The following is a 15,817-nucleotide window of genomic DNA, read 5'->3' as shown; positions in this document are numbered from 1 at the left end:
CTAACACTGTATACAAAAATAAACTCAAAATGGATTAAAGACCTAAATGTAAGGCCAGACACTAAAAACTCTTAGAGGAAAACATAGAACACTCTATGACATAAATCACAGCAGGATCCTTTTTGACCCACCTCCTAGAGAAATGGAAATAAAAACAAAAATAAACAATTGGGACCTAATGAAACTTAAAAGCTTTTGCACAGCCAAGGATCAAAACTACAATGAGGTATCACCTCACACTGGTCAGAATGACCATCATCAAAAAATCTACAAACAATAAATGCTGGAGAGGGTGTGGAGAAAAGGGAACCCTCTTGCCCTGTTGGTGGGAATGTAAATTGATACAGCCACTATGGAGAACAGTATGGAGGGTCCTTAAAAAGCTGAAAATAGAACTACCATATGACCCAGCAATCCCACTCCTGGGCATATACCCTGAGAAAACCATAATTCAAAAAGTGACATGTACCACAATGTTCATTGCAGCACTATTTACAATAGCCAGGACATGGAAGCAACCTAACTGTCCATCAACAGATGAATGGATAAGGAAGATATGGCACATACATACAATGGAATATTGCTCAGCCATAAAAAGAAACGAAGTTGAGTTATTTGTAGTGAGGTGGATGGACCTAGAGTCTGTCATACAGAGTGAAGTAAGTCAGAAAGAGAAAAACAAATACCGTATGCTAACACATATCTATGGAATCTAAAAAAAATAAATAAATAAAAGGTTCTGAAGAACCTAGGGTGCAGGACAGGAATAAAGACACAGCCGTAGAAAATGGACTTGAGGACACGGGGAGGGGACGGGTAAGTTGGGACGAAGTAAGAGAGTAGCACTGACATATATAAACTACCAAATGTAAAATAGATAGCTAGTGGGAAGCAGCTGCATAGACAGGGAGATCCGCTCATTGATTTGTGGCCGCCTAGAGGGGTGGGATAGGGAGGGTGGGAGGAAGACACAAGAGGGAGGGTATATGGTGATATATGTATACATATAGCTGATTCACTTTGTATACAGCAGAAACTAACACAACATTGTAAAGCAATTATACTCCAATAAAGATGTTAAAAGAAGTGAATATTTGTTAGCTTCTCCATTTTGATTTTTATATAATACTTTAAATTTATGAAAGAATGTATATATTATGTTTTTCTGTGACTGTATATCCATGAAGAGGAGATTAAAGTAATAACATTAATAATGATAACTGACATTGTTTCCTATTTACCTGGCACAGTTCTGTGGACCTTGTGTGAATTAATTTATTTAATCCTCACAACAGTGCTACGAAGTAAGTACTGTTTTCATCACTTCCATTTCGCACGTGAGGAATCGGAGGCTCAGGGAGGTAGAGTAATCTTCCCAAAACATCACCAAACAGTTAAGTATCAGAACCAGAATTCAAACCCAGGCAATATGATTGCTATGCCTTTGATTTTTAACAAACTCTGTGAAATGTGGAAATAAGATTCCTTGAAAACAAGAGACAGAAGATTGCAGGGGCATGTAAATATTAGTGTCTGGTCAGAATACAAATCACACCAGTAAATTGAGCAGGGAGACATTCACATAAAGAACTATATAAAGAGGGTATTAATTTGTAAGAGGTAAAGAGACCTCTAAAGAATACACTGGAATGGCAGATGTAGGGAGCAGCTACTACATTTAGAACTGAGAGAATCTAAGGAAAAAACAAATTAGGAAAGAGTCCTACCCTAGGCCAAGCCTAATATATATACCTCATTGGAGAAGTTATGTCTGAGGCTCACTGGATAGTAGAAAAATTCCCTGAGATGCCATAGATCGAAGCTGGTCAACAAACCAACCTACTGGGGTGCATGTAAAACTCACTGGGAAAGTGCCTTCTTTGCTGCAGGTAGAACTTTCTGGGGTTGTGTACTGTGGGATCGCTCATACACCACTAGCCAGGAAGCTGTAAGAAAAGTTCCAGACCAGGTAAAATAGTCCCTTCTACTTGCAGTGGTTCTTTAATAGCTTGATATTATGGCAATTGTCAAAGCAGAAATGTTTAGAGTGCAGCTACAGCACCATGAAATGGGAGAAATGGGTGGAGTTCGAGCTGAGAGTCAAAAAGTTGATAGCTGATATAAAATTGAAGACTTTTAGAAGTTCAAGTTATGTAAAAATATAGCACCCAACCATATGCTATTCAAAATAAAACAATGATATTTTATTTTAAAAATTAATGACACAGAGCAAAGCTTTGAATTTCTTCTAACGCCTAGATTGATATGTTCACATGCACACACACCAAGTATCATATCATTTCAAAAAAATTTTGGGTGCTCATGATTTAATGATGACAAGCATAAGTTTTGTTTTTCTATTGGAAAATCTAGCAGTGGAGGCATCTTTTCACCAATTTCAGGGTTTGGAATATAGATAAAAATGCAATCCTTGTAAAACATCTCTCCAGTTACTTTGTTTCCTTTTTTTTTTTTTTTTTTTCTTTTTTCACATCTAGGAAGATTTTCTAATATTAACCTTAAGGTCTGAACTAGATTTAAATGTTCTCTCTCCCACATCACAGTGTAAATATTTTAAAATGGAATTCCAGGACTGAGACATTCTTTAGTATTTTTGTACATGCTGTCCTCCTCCACTGTATTAAGAGTGGGCACCATGGGTTATCTTTTCTTCCCCCTTAAAGCCAATCCAGAAAGGCTAAAAAAATGTTGAAAAATATACTGTGGCTTGACCTTATCTACTCCCTAGGATCTTAATGTCTCCCCAGTGTAACTGTCTGACTCTAAAGGAGGAAATTAATTCACAGAAGTAAAAGAAGCACAGAAAGCATAGAAACACAATTTGTTTCTCTCTTATAATAGATGACTTAGTCTTATATTAGGAAAAGTTTAGTCTTTGAAATTAGAAAACCTTTGAGTTTCTTTGTCATTGTGAAGGATGTCATTGATCTTTTCTACTTTCAAGATAAAAGAAAAAAATATAATTAGAGTAAATACATGGTCTGTATTTACTATAGGAAGAAGTAAGAAAAGTATGAATTTTATTGCCCAAAGAATATCCATTATTTTTTTTTTTTTAATTTCTGCAGACATTTTAACATTTTAGAAGAAGGAATGGTTGGAATTGATACCTGTTAAATCTCTTCTAGCTCAGTTTCTATGACTCTGACTGAGTAATGAGATAGAGGAGTTTTTCAAATGAGATAATAAAACAAGCTAATTGTTGATACTTTGATTCTTCAACACCATACAACAAACCATACAACAAGATTTGGAACACTGAAGTAATGTATCTGTGAGACTTATTTCAATATCTTTGTGATAATATAGAGGGAAATGAATAAAATAGTAAAAAATATTTTTTTTAATTTTAGAAACTGAAGAATATGATTATTTTCCAATATCAAAATGCTATTCTGCAGGATTAGAATTGGACTTTGATGTTCACAAATCTCTTTCATATTTTGAAATTTGGTGCACTAAGCAGATGATGGACTTTTAAAAAGTTCTTTTTCAGCTAATGCATAAGGGCTTAATTTAAACTCAATGTATTATTTAATAATAAAAGCAGATTTTTGAAACAAAGAGCGTGCATTACCTTTTACAGAGGAAGGAATTACAACTCAGAGAGACTAAATGAATTGCTGAAGTTTGCTCAGATGGTAAATCGTAGTTAACATTCAAACCTAGGATGATAGATTACAAATTTAGTCTTCCCATCACACTAAGCCAGTTCTTAAGCCTGATTTTTTAAAAAAATTCTTAAACATGAACTATACAAAGATAAAACTTTTTAGTGTATGAGTTTCAAAATGCCTAAGAAGATTCTCAACTTATCTAAGAGGGTATAAAAATACTCAGTAAGAAACTGAAATGTTTTCAAGGGTTTTCAGTTGTTGTTTTTAGCTGTCCAGATTTCCCAGCACCACTTATTGAAGAGGCTGACTTTTCTCCACTGTATATTCTTGCCTCCTTTATCAAAGATAAGGTGACCATTTGTGCCTGGGTTTATCTCTGGGCTTTCTATCCTGTTCCATTGATCTATATTTCTGTTTTTGTGCCAGTACCATACTGTCTTGATTATTGTAGCTTTGTAGTATAGTCTGAAGTCAGGGAGCCTGATTCCTCCAGCTCCATTTTCCTTTCTCAAGATTGCTTTGGATATTCAGTGTCCTTTTTGTTTCCATACAAATTGTGAAATTTTTTGTTCTAGTTCTGTGAAAAATGCCAGTGGTAGTTTGATAGGGATTGCATTGAATCTGTAGATTGCTTTGGGTAGTATAATCATTTTCACAATGTTGATTCTTCTAGTCCAAGAACATGGTATATCTCTCCATCTATTTTATTTGTATCATCTTTAATTTCTTTCATCAGTGTCTTATAATTTTCTGCATACAGGTCTTTTGTCTCCTTAGATAGGTTTATTCCTAGATATTTTATTCTTTTTGTTGCAATGGTAAATGGGAGTGTTTTCTTAATTTCACTTTCAGATTTTTCATCATTAGTATATAGGAATGCAAGAGATATCTGTGCATTAATTTTGTATCCTGCAACTTTACCAAATTCATTGATTAGCTCTAGTAGTTTTCTGGTAGCATCTTTAGGATTCTCTATGTATAGTATCATGTCATCTGCAAACAGTGACAGCTTTACTTCTTTTCCGATTTGGATTCCTTCTATTTCTTTTTCTTCTCTGATTGCTGTGGCTAAAACTTTGAAAACTTTGTTGAATAATAGTGGTGAGAGTGGGCAACCTTGCCTTGTTCCTGATCTTAGTGGAAATGGTTTCAGTGTTTCACCATTGAGGACGATATTGGCTGTGGGTTTGTCATATATGGCCTTTATTATGTTGAGGAAAGTTCCCTCTATGCCTACTTTCTGGAGGGTTTTTATCATAAATGCGTTTTGAATTTTGTCAGAAGTTATCTCTGCATCTATTGAGATGATCATATGGTTTTTCTCCTTCAGTTTGTTAATGTGGTGTATCACATTGATTGATTTGCGTATATTGAAGAATCCTTGCACTCCTGGGATAAACCCCACTTGATCATGGTGTATGATCCTTTTAATGTGCTGTTGGATTCTGTTTGCTAGTATTCTGTTGAGGATTTTTGCATGTATGATCATCAGTGATATTGGCCTGTAGTTTTCTTTCTTTGTGACATCTTTGTCTGGTTTTGGTCTCAGGGTGATGGTGGCCTTGTAGAATGAGTTTGGGAGTGTTCCTCCCTCTGCTATATTTTGGAAGAGATTGAGAACCATAGGTGTTAGCTCTTCTCTAAGTGTTTGATAGAATTCGCCTGTGAAGCCATCTGGTCCTGAGCTTTTGTTTGTTGGAAAATTTTTAATCACAGTTTCAATTTCAGTGCTTGTGATTGGTCTGTTTATATTTTCTATTTCTTCCTGCTTCAGTCTTGGAAGGTTGTGCATTTCTAAGAATTTGTCCATTTCTTCCAGGTTGGCCATTTTATTGGTATATAGTTGCTTATAGTAATCTCTCATGATCGTTTGTATTTCTGCAGTGTCAGTTGTTACGTCTCCTTTTTCATTTCTAATTCTATTGATTTGAGTTTTCTCCCTTTTTTTCTTGATGAGTCTGGCTAATGGTTTATCAATTTTGCTGCTTTTCTCAAAGAACCAGCTTTTAGTTTTATTGATCTTTGCTATCGTTTCCTTCATTTCTCTTTCATTTATTTCTGATCTGATCTTTATGATTTCTTTCCTTCTGCTAACTTTGGGTTTTTTTTGTTCTTCTTTCTCTAGTTGCTTTAGGTGTAAGGTTAGGTTGTTTATTTGAGATGTTTCTTGTTTCTTAAGGTACGATTGTAGTGCTATAAACTTCCCTCTTAGAACTGCTTTTGCTGCATCCCATAGGTTTTGAGTCATTGTGTTTTCATTGTCATTTGTTTCTAGGTATTTTTTGATTTCCTCTTTGATTTCTTCAGTGATCTCTTGGTTATTAAGTAGTGTATTGTTTAGCCTCCATGTGTTTGTATTTTTTACAGATTTTTTTCCCTGTAATTGATATCTAGTCTCATAGTGTTGAGGTCAGAAAAGATACTTGATATGATATCAATTTTCTTAAATTTACCAAGGCTTGATTTGTGACCCAAGATATGATCTATCCTGGAGAATGTTCCATGAGCACTTGAGAAGAATGTGTATTCTGTTGTTTTTGGATGGAATGTCCTATAAATATCAATTAAGTCCATCTTGTTTAATGTATCATTTAAAGCATGTGTTTCCTTATTTATTTTCATTTTGGATGATCTGTCCATTTGTGAAAATGGGGTGTTAAAGTCCCCTACTATGATTGTGTTACTGTCAATTTCCCCTTTTATGGCTGTTAGTATTTGCCTTATGTATTGAGGTGCTCCTATGTTGGATGCTTAAATATTTACAATTGTTATACCTTCCTCTTGGATTCATCCCTTGATCATTATGTAGTGTCCTTCTTTTTCTCTTGTAATAGTCTTTGTTTTAAAGTCTATTTTGTCTGATATGAGCATTGCTACTCCAGCTTTCTTTTGATTTCCATTTGCATGGAATATCTTTTCCCATCCCGTCACTTTCAGTCTATATCTGTCCCTAGGTCTGAGGTGAGTCTCTTGTAGACAGCATATATATGGGTCTTGTTTTTGTATCCATTCAGCCATTCTATATCTTTTTGTTAGAGCATTAAATCCATTTACATTTAAGGTAATTATCGATATGTATGCTCCTATTACCATTTTCTTAATTGTTTTGGGTTTGTTATTGTAGGTCTTTTCCTTCTCTTGTGTTTCCTGCCAGAGAAGTTCCTTTAGCATTTGTTGTAAAGCTGGTTTCGTGGTGCTGAATTCTCTTAACTTTTGCTTGTCTGTAAAGGTTTTAATTTCTCCGTCAAATATGAATGAGATCCTTGCTGAGTTGAGTAATCTTGGTTGTAGGTTTTTCTCCTTCATCACTTTAAATATGTCCTGCCACTCTGGCTTGCAGAGTTTCTGCTGATAGATCAGCTGTTAACCTTATGGGGATTCCCTTGTGTGTTATTTGTTGTTTTTCCCTTGCTGTTTTTAATATTTTTTCTTTGTATTTCATTTTTGATAGTTTGATTAATATGTGTCTTGGTGTGTTTCTCCTAGGATTTATCCTGTATGGGACTCTCTGTGCTTCCTGGACTTGATTAACTCTTTCCTTTCCCATATTAGGGAAGTTTTCAACTATAATCTCTTCAAATATTTTCTCAGTCCCTTTCTTTTCCTCTTTGTCTTCTGGGACCCCTATAATTCGAATGTTGGTATGTTTAATGTTGTCCCAGGTGTCTCTGAGACTGTCCTCAATTCTTTTCTTTGTTTTTTCTTTATTCTGTTCTGCAGTAGTTTTTTCCACTATTTTTTCTTCCAGGTCACTTATCCGTTCTTCTGCCTCAGTTATTCTGCTATTGATCCCTTGTAGAGAATTTTTAATTTCATTTATTGTGTTGTTCATCACTGTTTGTTTGCTCTTTAATTCTTCAGGGCCTTGTTAAACGTTTCTTGTATTTTCTCCATTCTATTTCCAAGATTTTGGATCATCTTTACTATCATTATTCTAAATTCTTTTTCAGGTAGACTGCCTATTTCCTCTTCATTTGTTAGGTTTAGTGGGGTTTTGCCTTGCTTCTTCATCTGCTGTGTGTTTCTCTGTCTTCTCATTTTGCTTAACTTACTGTGTTTGGCAGGGTCTCCTTTTTGCAGGCTGCATGTTCGTAGCTCCCGTTGTTTTTGGTGTCTGTCCCCAGTGGCTAAGGCTGGTTCAGTGGGTTGTGTAGGCTTCCTGGTGGAGGGGACTAGGGCCTGTGTTCTGGTGGATAAGGCTGGATCTTGTCTTTCTGGTGGGCAGGTCCACGTCTGATGGTGTGTTTTGGGGTGTCTGTGACCTTATTTTTATTTTAGGCAGCCTCTCTGGTAATGGATGGGGTTGTGTTCCTGTCTTGCTAGTTGTTTGGCATAGGGTGTCCAGCACTGTAGCTTGCTGGCCGTTGAGTGGAGCTCAGTCTTGGCGTTGAGATGGAGATCTTTCGGAGATTTTCGTCGTTTGATATTACATGGAGCTGGGAGGTCTCTTGTGAACCAGTGTCCTGAACTTGGCTCTCCCACCTCAGAGGCACAGCCCTGACGCCTGGCTTGGGCACCAAGAGCTTGTCATCCACACGGCTGGCACAAGGTGGCCATCCCTGGTTTCACATCAACATGATCTCAGGCACAAACCTCCTTCTTTTTCCATTTTGTCTTTAACTTACTTGTTGAAACAACTAGCCCGCGGTCCCCAGGATTGTCATGGCTTCGGCTGCTGGGACCCCTCCATAGCCGGCAGCCTCAGTGAGGCCACCCTCCTCTCGGGCTCCAGGGCAGTTCAGTGACCACTCCCCTCCCTCAGATTTTACATTTCCATGGTATATCCCCACTCTTTACTTGATAACGACCATATGCATAAATCTACTCTCATTTCTTGAACTCATTGTTGGTATACATTTTTCTAGAATTTTGAATGGCATGTCATCCCTGATTTCTGTTCTACTATTTCAGTGCTCAGAGAATTCTCCACCACTCACAATTCTGATGAAGTATGACAGGATATTTGTGAGCTATTTTGGCCTCCATTGGCTAAGTATCCATTCCACTCACATAAGCACATGAGGAGTTTATTGCTTGGTGACATTTCTTGATTGAAAATACCTGTCACTACTTGTGACATTGCATATCAGACTAAAGATCAGCCTGGAGCCTTGGCCCAGATGGGCCTCGAGGCCCTGAGAGTGGTTCTGTTTCACACAGCTGCAGTTCAGGCTCATCTATCCCAGGTTGGGGCTCTCCTGCCACATGTACTACCTTGCTTGAGGCAAGGCTGTCATTATAGTTTTTCAGGTGAATGAGAGAAAGGAGGCCTCAATAGGAAGGTTTTTCAAAGCATGTAATTATACACCCATTTTGAGAACTAGCACTATTATTGGTCCACTGCTTTATTCATTTGTATGTTGGATTTTGAAAGCATGCTCATTAAATTTTTACATTATAGTACCCATATGATATTGTATAGGGCTAAAAATAATTTGATTAATGACTACATGAAAGAAGTATTAGATATTACAAAACTGTAAAAATTTTATTGCATAAAAATCAGGACCCAAGCGACTAACATTTGGACAGTGGAGATCTATATGATTTTAAAAATTAGTTACAAAAATACTTCAACATTTTAATGTGTTTTTCATATGTCATATGTCAAACCATATATAGAATATTGATTTTCATACCTGCCAGCAAATCATGAGTGAAATGCTGTCAGTCAGGAGTTTGTCTAGGAGAGAATGAACGCCCTGGAAGCTGTAACATGTAATAAATAGTCAAAAGAAATGATGTTAAAATTAGGTCTTCCAAAAAGTAATTTTCAGTGGATGTCTTAGCTATTCTCCAACACTTAAAAGGCTTTTATATGCAATAAACAAATGTGAATTTGTGGAGACATTGCCAAGGACATATTTCATTATAAAAACTAAAACCATTCAAAAAATAATCCAATCACATAAGGACAAATACTGCATGATTTCACTTCTATGAGGTATTTAAAATAATCAGTCTTATAGAAGCAAAGAATAGAATGGTGGTTGCCAGGAACTGAGGAAAAGGGGAAAGAGGAGTTGCTACTCAACATGTATAAAATTTCAGTCACACAAGATGAATACATTCTGCAGATCTGATGCACAACACTGTACCTATAGATAACAATACTGTTTGTATACTTAAACATCTAAGAGAGTAGATATGTTAAGTGTTCTTACCACAGTAACTAAAAAAAAAAAAAAAAAATAGAAGAAGAGGGGCTTGAAAAGTGGTTGTAAGATTATTCACTGAGTACTATTAAAGGGAAACAGATATTGACTATAAAGCTTAACTTTTTGTTGTCTTTTGAAATCTTAGTTGGCAAGTTCTGTGTAAAGACAGAGGATTGAAACAATATATCTACCTGTGATTCCTTCTGGATTCCCACTATACAGTAAATCAAATTATTTTTGAAATGATGTAAGTACACAAAGACAAAGGGAATGAAAAAATAGACAACAGAAACAAAATATTGGAGGACAAAGAAATATAAGATTGTAGAACATAATTTAGATGATTAGAAAACCATTTCAAGAGAACTAATATTCAAATAATAGGTTTTCTAGAAGAAGACATATGGAACTCGTTAGTGAAATAATTCTTTAAAGTAATTGCAAACTCGAAGACTTTAATTTATAGTTTGATAGAGCCCACATGTCCAGAAAAAAATGAATTAGTAATGAAACCAAAATAAGTATTTAAAAATAAAACCAAACCAAAGAGACACAGCAGAATGGCTTTGGACTTCTTAACAGCAATATTAGAAGCAAAAAGATATTGGAGTAGTACTTTCAAAATCCTGAAAGAAAATTGTTTCAAACTTAGAATTTTATATCCAGCCAAACCATCATTCGAATGTAGAATAATAAATAGCATCTTCACATATAAATGCTCTAAAAAATTATCATTCAAGTACTTTCCTTAGGAAGATACAGGAGAATATTATCCATGGAAACCATAAATTAAGGAGCCCCTGGATGCAAAAAATGGTGTGCAATTCAGGAAAGAATAAAAGGGAATTCCAGATGCTTGTGATAGAAATCCAAGGATCACAGCTAAGAACCAGGTGATATGGCAATCAATTTACATTAGATCAGGTCAGAAAGCTCTAGGGGAGAATTCTCAGAAAGATAAAATTGATAGTGCATGTGATATGTCTTAGTATCCTGAGAGAATATTTAGACAAATTGAGAGTTTGGAGTTTAATTCGTTACTGTTAATTCTACAGAATATAAGGGAAAATATTAAAGTTCATTTTTAATTTCAGAAATAACAAAATGTGGTGAAGGAAAAGAAAAGCAAAGGTTTACTGTATGACTTAGCTGTGAAAAATATTTATGTAGTCAACAATATAAACATTAAATTTCAAACTAATCAAAATCATGGTATGACTTTATTGGAAAAATGGGATGATGGGACTTTTATGTTTGTGGTGCTTGTGTGTACTTCAGTTTTATGTGTGTGACTATGTATGTGTAGGCTTACTGACCCAAGGTAGAAAGAGAGATTAATCTCCATCTTCCTGTAGTAGAAACAATAAGGCCTAAAGTGAAAAGTTTAAAAGTTGTCTACATATATGTGTAACTTAGACACATGGAGGTAAAAAACAAAGTAATATTTTGAAAAATGTGAAAGAATATTCTGATATACAAAATGAAAAATGTGAGGATAACATGAATAATGGCTTTCTTTCATAAGAAGTATATGGAAAAATTAAAAACTATGTATATTTTAAAACTTCATCAAATTATAGCAAGGAAATTTTAGAAACTTTTTCATTGTATTTGGTTAGCCCAACCTCCTGCTTATGCCCCATCTTATAAAATGTCACTTCATCTTGCTCAGAGTGACATGAGCATCATGGCAGCATTAGAGCTTTCTCCTTTTTGTCTCTCCTTTTTAACAACTAAAATTTGGCATCCATCCACAAACAAAAGGGTTCTGTGGGAACAGTGGGATCCTGCACCATATGCCAAGGGAACTTGGAAAATAAACTTACTTTGGCTACATGTGCAAAAGTAAATTGCCTGGTGAAGGCTGAACATCATTTTTTGTAAATATGCAGATACTTAAGCAAAGTTACCTTTGTGTTTGAATTATTTTTTCTCAGTAAGTGGCTTCTCTTCATGAATGAGAGGATGTAAATAATGTCTGTCTATATGATAAAATAGTGAGTTGGGAAATATTGCAGTGCTTTGATATTTTTCATGGTATGATAGTCATTAGTACTGTTCACCAGTATTTCTGGTCTTACCCTTCTATGCCTATAGTAAAATTGCACTCTCTGCCTCTTTAAGGTTAGACATGACAATGTGACTTATTTTAAGCAATGAAATGTAAGCAGAAGTGATAAGTGTCTCTTCAGGGCAGTGTCTTTAAGAGCAGGAATGCAATATGCTGTGTTCTCTTCTCTCTTCCATAATGACTGGTGATGGTCCAGAATGGAAGGCTCCACGAGTCTAGGGCCTGAAATGATGAGAGGGTGAATCAGAGCTCTAACTGACCTGAGAGGATATGTAGCTTGAGACAGAAGCCCTTTTTTTTTTTTTTTTAAAGCCAATAAGACTTGGAGGTTGATTGTTAGGATAGTATAATACAGGTCATTCATAGTGTTACGCCTGGTTTCTCTGAATTTTCTGAATCATTTTAGCCTTTGATAAACAGACCCAGTTAATTTTGTTATCTTGTTATATAAAGTTAATTTAACATCAGAGTTTAAAGTGTTTAAAGATGGCATTAGTAATATCACTGATCCAGTCATTTATTCCCGTGAAAAAAGAAGAGGGAAGAGTAGAACTGGTGATTTGGTTTCTAAATGTTCATATTGATTGCCTTTACAATTGTTAATTTCCTCTAATGCTTGGGCCCAATATTTGTCTTCTGAGTAGGTAGGTAATGGCTAGATGCATTTTATTTCTTGATTGCTTACACATAAACAATAGCAATACAATGTCAATACCTGATAAGAAGGAGTAGAATGTTAAGGTCTAAGAAATCAGCAAATGACTTTGCATTTCCTGTATTGAGAATCAGAGAGACACTGCAGGTGTGTGGTCTATTATGAGAAAATTGTTACATTCTTAGTAAGGGGTATAGAAATAAGAGATACAGCTATTAGTGGCAATTGTCCTATTTCTGTATTCCTTCTAGGAGTAGTCTCCATCTTTGTGAGTGATAAATGCTAGCAAGTTACCCTGTCTAGTGAAAAGCTGAAAAAATTGTACAAACATTGAAATGATGAAGGAGTGGTATAGATTTAGTATGGAAATATTAGAATTCATGAGCATTTTGACAGTTTATTAGGATAGTGGGAGAAGAGAGATTTTACATTGAGACTTCAGGTCACATGGAATCACATGTATCATGGAGAGATCACTGAACTTGGAGACCAGGCATACAATCCTGGTTACACCGACTGTGAGATCTTGGCTGTTTTATTTTACTCGATGCCCTAAAGTTCTTTCATATATAAAATAATAGAGGGTTGGATTACAGATAAGATAATAGAGAGTTGTGAAGTTCTTTCTTAATCTAAAACCTAAAACTGCAAAAGGAAGAAAAAATGTGTAAAGGTTAATAATTACTTCTGATTGAAATGACAGTTACATGTAGACCTGACAAGGCCAGAATTATGGAATTAAAAGTGAGCCTCTTGGGACTTCCAGACGTGCTGACTTTGCCCAACTTCTGCTTGCTCCTAAGAACTGAAAGATACTTTCAGTAGGAACCAGAACAGCATCCAAAGGCCTGAGTAAGAAGCAGAATGACTTGGAATATGGTCTTTTCTTTTTGGATTTAAGGGATGTAATTTGAAAAAAAAAAAAAAAGAATAACCTGAGGGAAACAACTGCAACTATTGACCTGATTTGAATTATGTTCTCAGATTTAGATGTTTTAATGATGAGTTTCTGGCTAGAATTTGAAAGAATGTATTTTTCCAGCTGTTTAACTTACTAAGAATCTTTAAATCCAATGCAGTGTTTAGACAAAACTTTAAAATAAAAGGAGAGACATATAGGAGAGACAGTTACTGAACAATCACTATGTGCCAGAGATATATAAATTTCACATAATTTTATCATTTATGTTCCCATAAGGATGAGGAACATGAGATCAGGGTTAATTAACTTTGCTTTGTATTTCACATTTAATGCATTGTGGCATTGGAATGCATGTTCTTTAGATAGCGCATACTTTTTTGAGTACAGATGATAATGGATTTGTAGTGTGAGAGGGATATGTAAGGAGTAATTCCAAGATTTATGGTTTGAGCAAATGAAAAACTAGAGTCCTCATAACCTAAAAATTCTTGGATTTATATAACAGTTGGTTGAACAAAGATGTTCTTTACATTTCCCCAATATGCTCTTATTTACCTAAGGCAACTAGATATCTAGATTTGAGGTCATAGCTAATATCATGTTTCCACTCCATGTAAAACAAAGAAATCTATTAAGAGGTTGTATGCTTATTTAAAGCCACTAGGCCTTGAAGAATTACCTAGCAATAAATGAAGGAGGGGGAAACAAAAGTCAAAGTTTTTTGCATCTCTTTTTACAGCTAATGCTAGCTTAATTCTAGATGAATATTATTAATATTTCTACAAGAATTAGTGGATTTCCACATATTGAGTTTTTCAACTAGAGATTGGAAAACGGAATTACATGTCTCTTTGTCAGCAATGTGGCCAAGGGAATTTCATTCACTGAGGAGTGTTAGGTTGGATTATTCTTAAATCTCTTTCTACAATAAGCTTCCATGGCCTTTAGATTCTAGTTTACATTTAAATTTTCTTTTTTTTCTTTTTTTTGTCTTGTTTAGGCATGTGATATTTAGATATTTGAAAATATGGCATTTTAATAATCATCATGAATCATTTGAATGAAATAATTGCGTTCAATATACAGTGAAGTTATAGACTGCTGTAAACTCATGATTTCATTAATAATGTGGTAATCTTTCTGTCATCATAGATATTTGACTCTAAATAAGTTATTTAAAATCTAGTGCTTCATCTTTAATAAAAAGATGAAATTCCCTGGCTCAGGGCACTTTCAAGATGACCACTTTCATTTCCCAAGTCTCAAAATGTCAAACTTTTAAGAAATGCAGAGTTCACTTTATTTAGCTTTGTAAATTATAGCCTTTCTCTTGAGACAACTCCAGGTGGTAGTGTATGGATGAGACATGCACTTTTAAGAAAATTACAATACAATACTAGTGGAACAAACTCTACATATATTTGCTCAAGAATGGTAGTTTTATTACATGATTTCTTTTAATTAAAATCCAATAATTATTCTGAAAGTTAAAATTTACTGGATATTTTCTAAACACTATTTTTTTCATCATTAATTCCCTCAGAAACCCTGTGTTGTAGGGTAATACTATGATCCCCATTTTACAGAAGTCCCCACAGCTCATAGACTTTAAAAAACTTACCAAATGTCAGAGACATACTATGCCACCAAGCCAGAGTTTGAACTCAGGCATCTTGATGACGAAGCAGTTACTTACACTCTATGCTTTGGAGTTTACTCCATTGCAGAAAATATGACTTTTAAAAAATTTGTAAAGTAATTTGCATAAAATTTTATAAAACCACTTATATGCATAGTCCTGAGATTATGCATATCTGAGGATACTCAATGACATTTCACATTTTAAAAATAATATTGATTCCGAAGAGAATTGTATAGATTTTTATATTTATCCATCTTTATGTTGATAAGTTTTATTATATTTTCTGGTTTCAATTTAATTTTTTTTCAGAATAGAGTGAGCATAGAGAGTCATCCAGTGTTATTTATGGAGTTCCTACTCTTACAAGGAACTAGGGTTCAGGGCATTCATAGAAGAAAAAAGATGTTGACCAGGCCCTTAGGAGCTTAGAGTCTCTAAGTGAGCAGGACATATATATGAAAAACTTTCTAGTACAAGGTGCAGTGGCACATAGCATAAAAGACATGCTGATTAAAGCTAATGAGGGTAAGAGGTCATGGAAATTAGTCATGTCTATGCATGACCAGGGAAACAATGTAAAGGAGGGTCCCCAGGCTGGGTCTTGCCATATAGACAGGAAATGAAAGAGTGCAGGGAAGAAAAGGATTGAATTAGTAAAAAATACTGGGAAATTCAATTTGGTTATAACATAGAATGCATAAAAACTAGAACTGGGAGATGAGACTGGAGAA

Source organism: Balaenoptera ricei, chromosome 8 (assembly GCF_028023285.1).
Source record: "Balaenoptera ricei isolate mBalRic1 chromosome 8, mBalRic1.hap2, whole genome shotgun sequence".
Lineage (NCBI taxonomy): Eukaryota > Metazoa > Chordata > Mammalia > Artiodactyla > Balaenopteridae > Balaenoptera > Balaenoptera ricei.
This window is presented reverse-complemented; position numbering follows the sequence as displayed.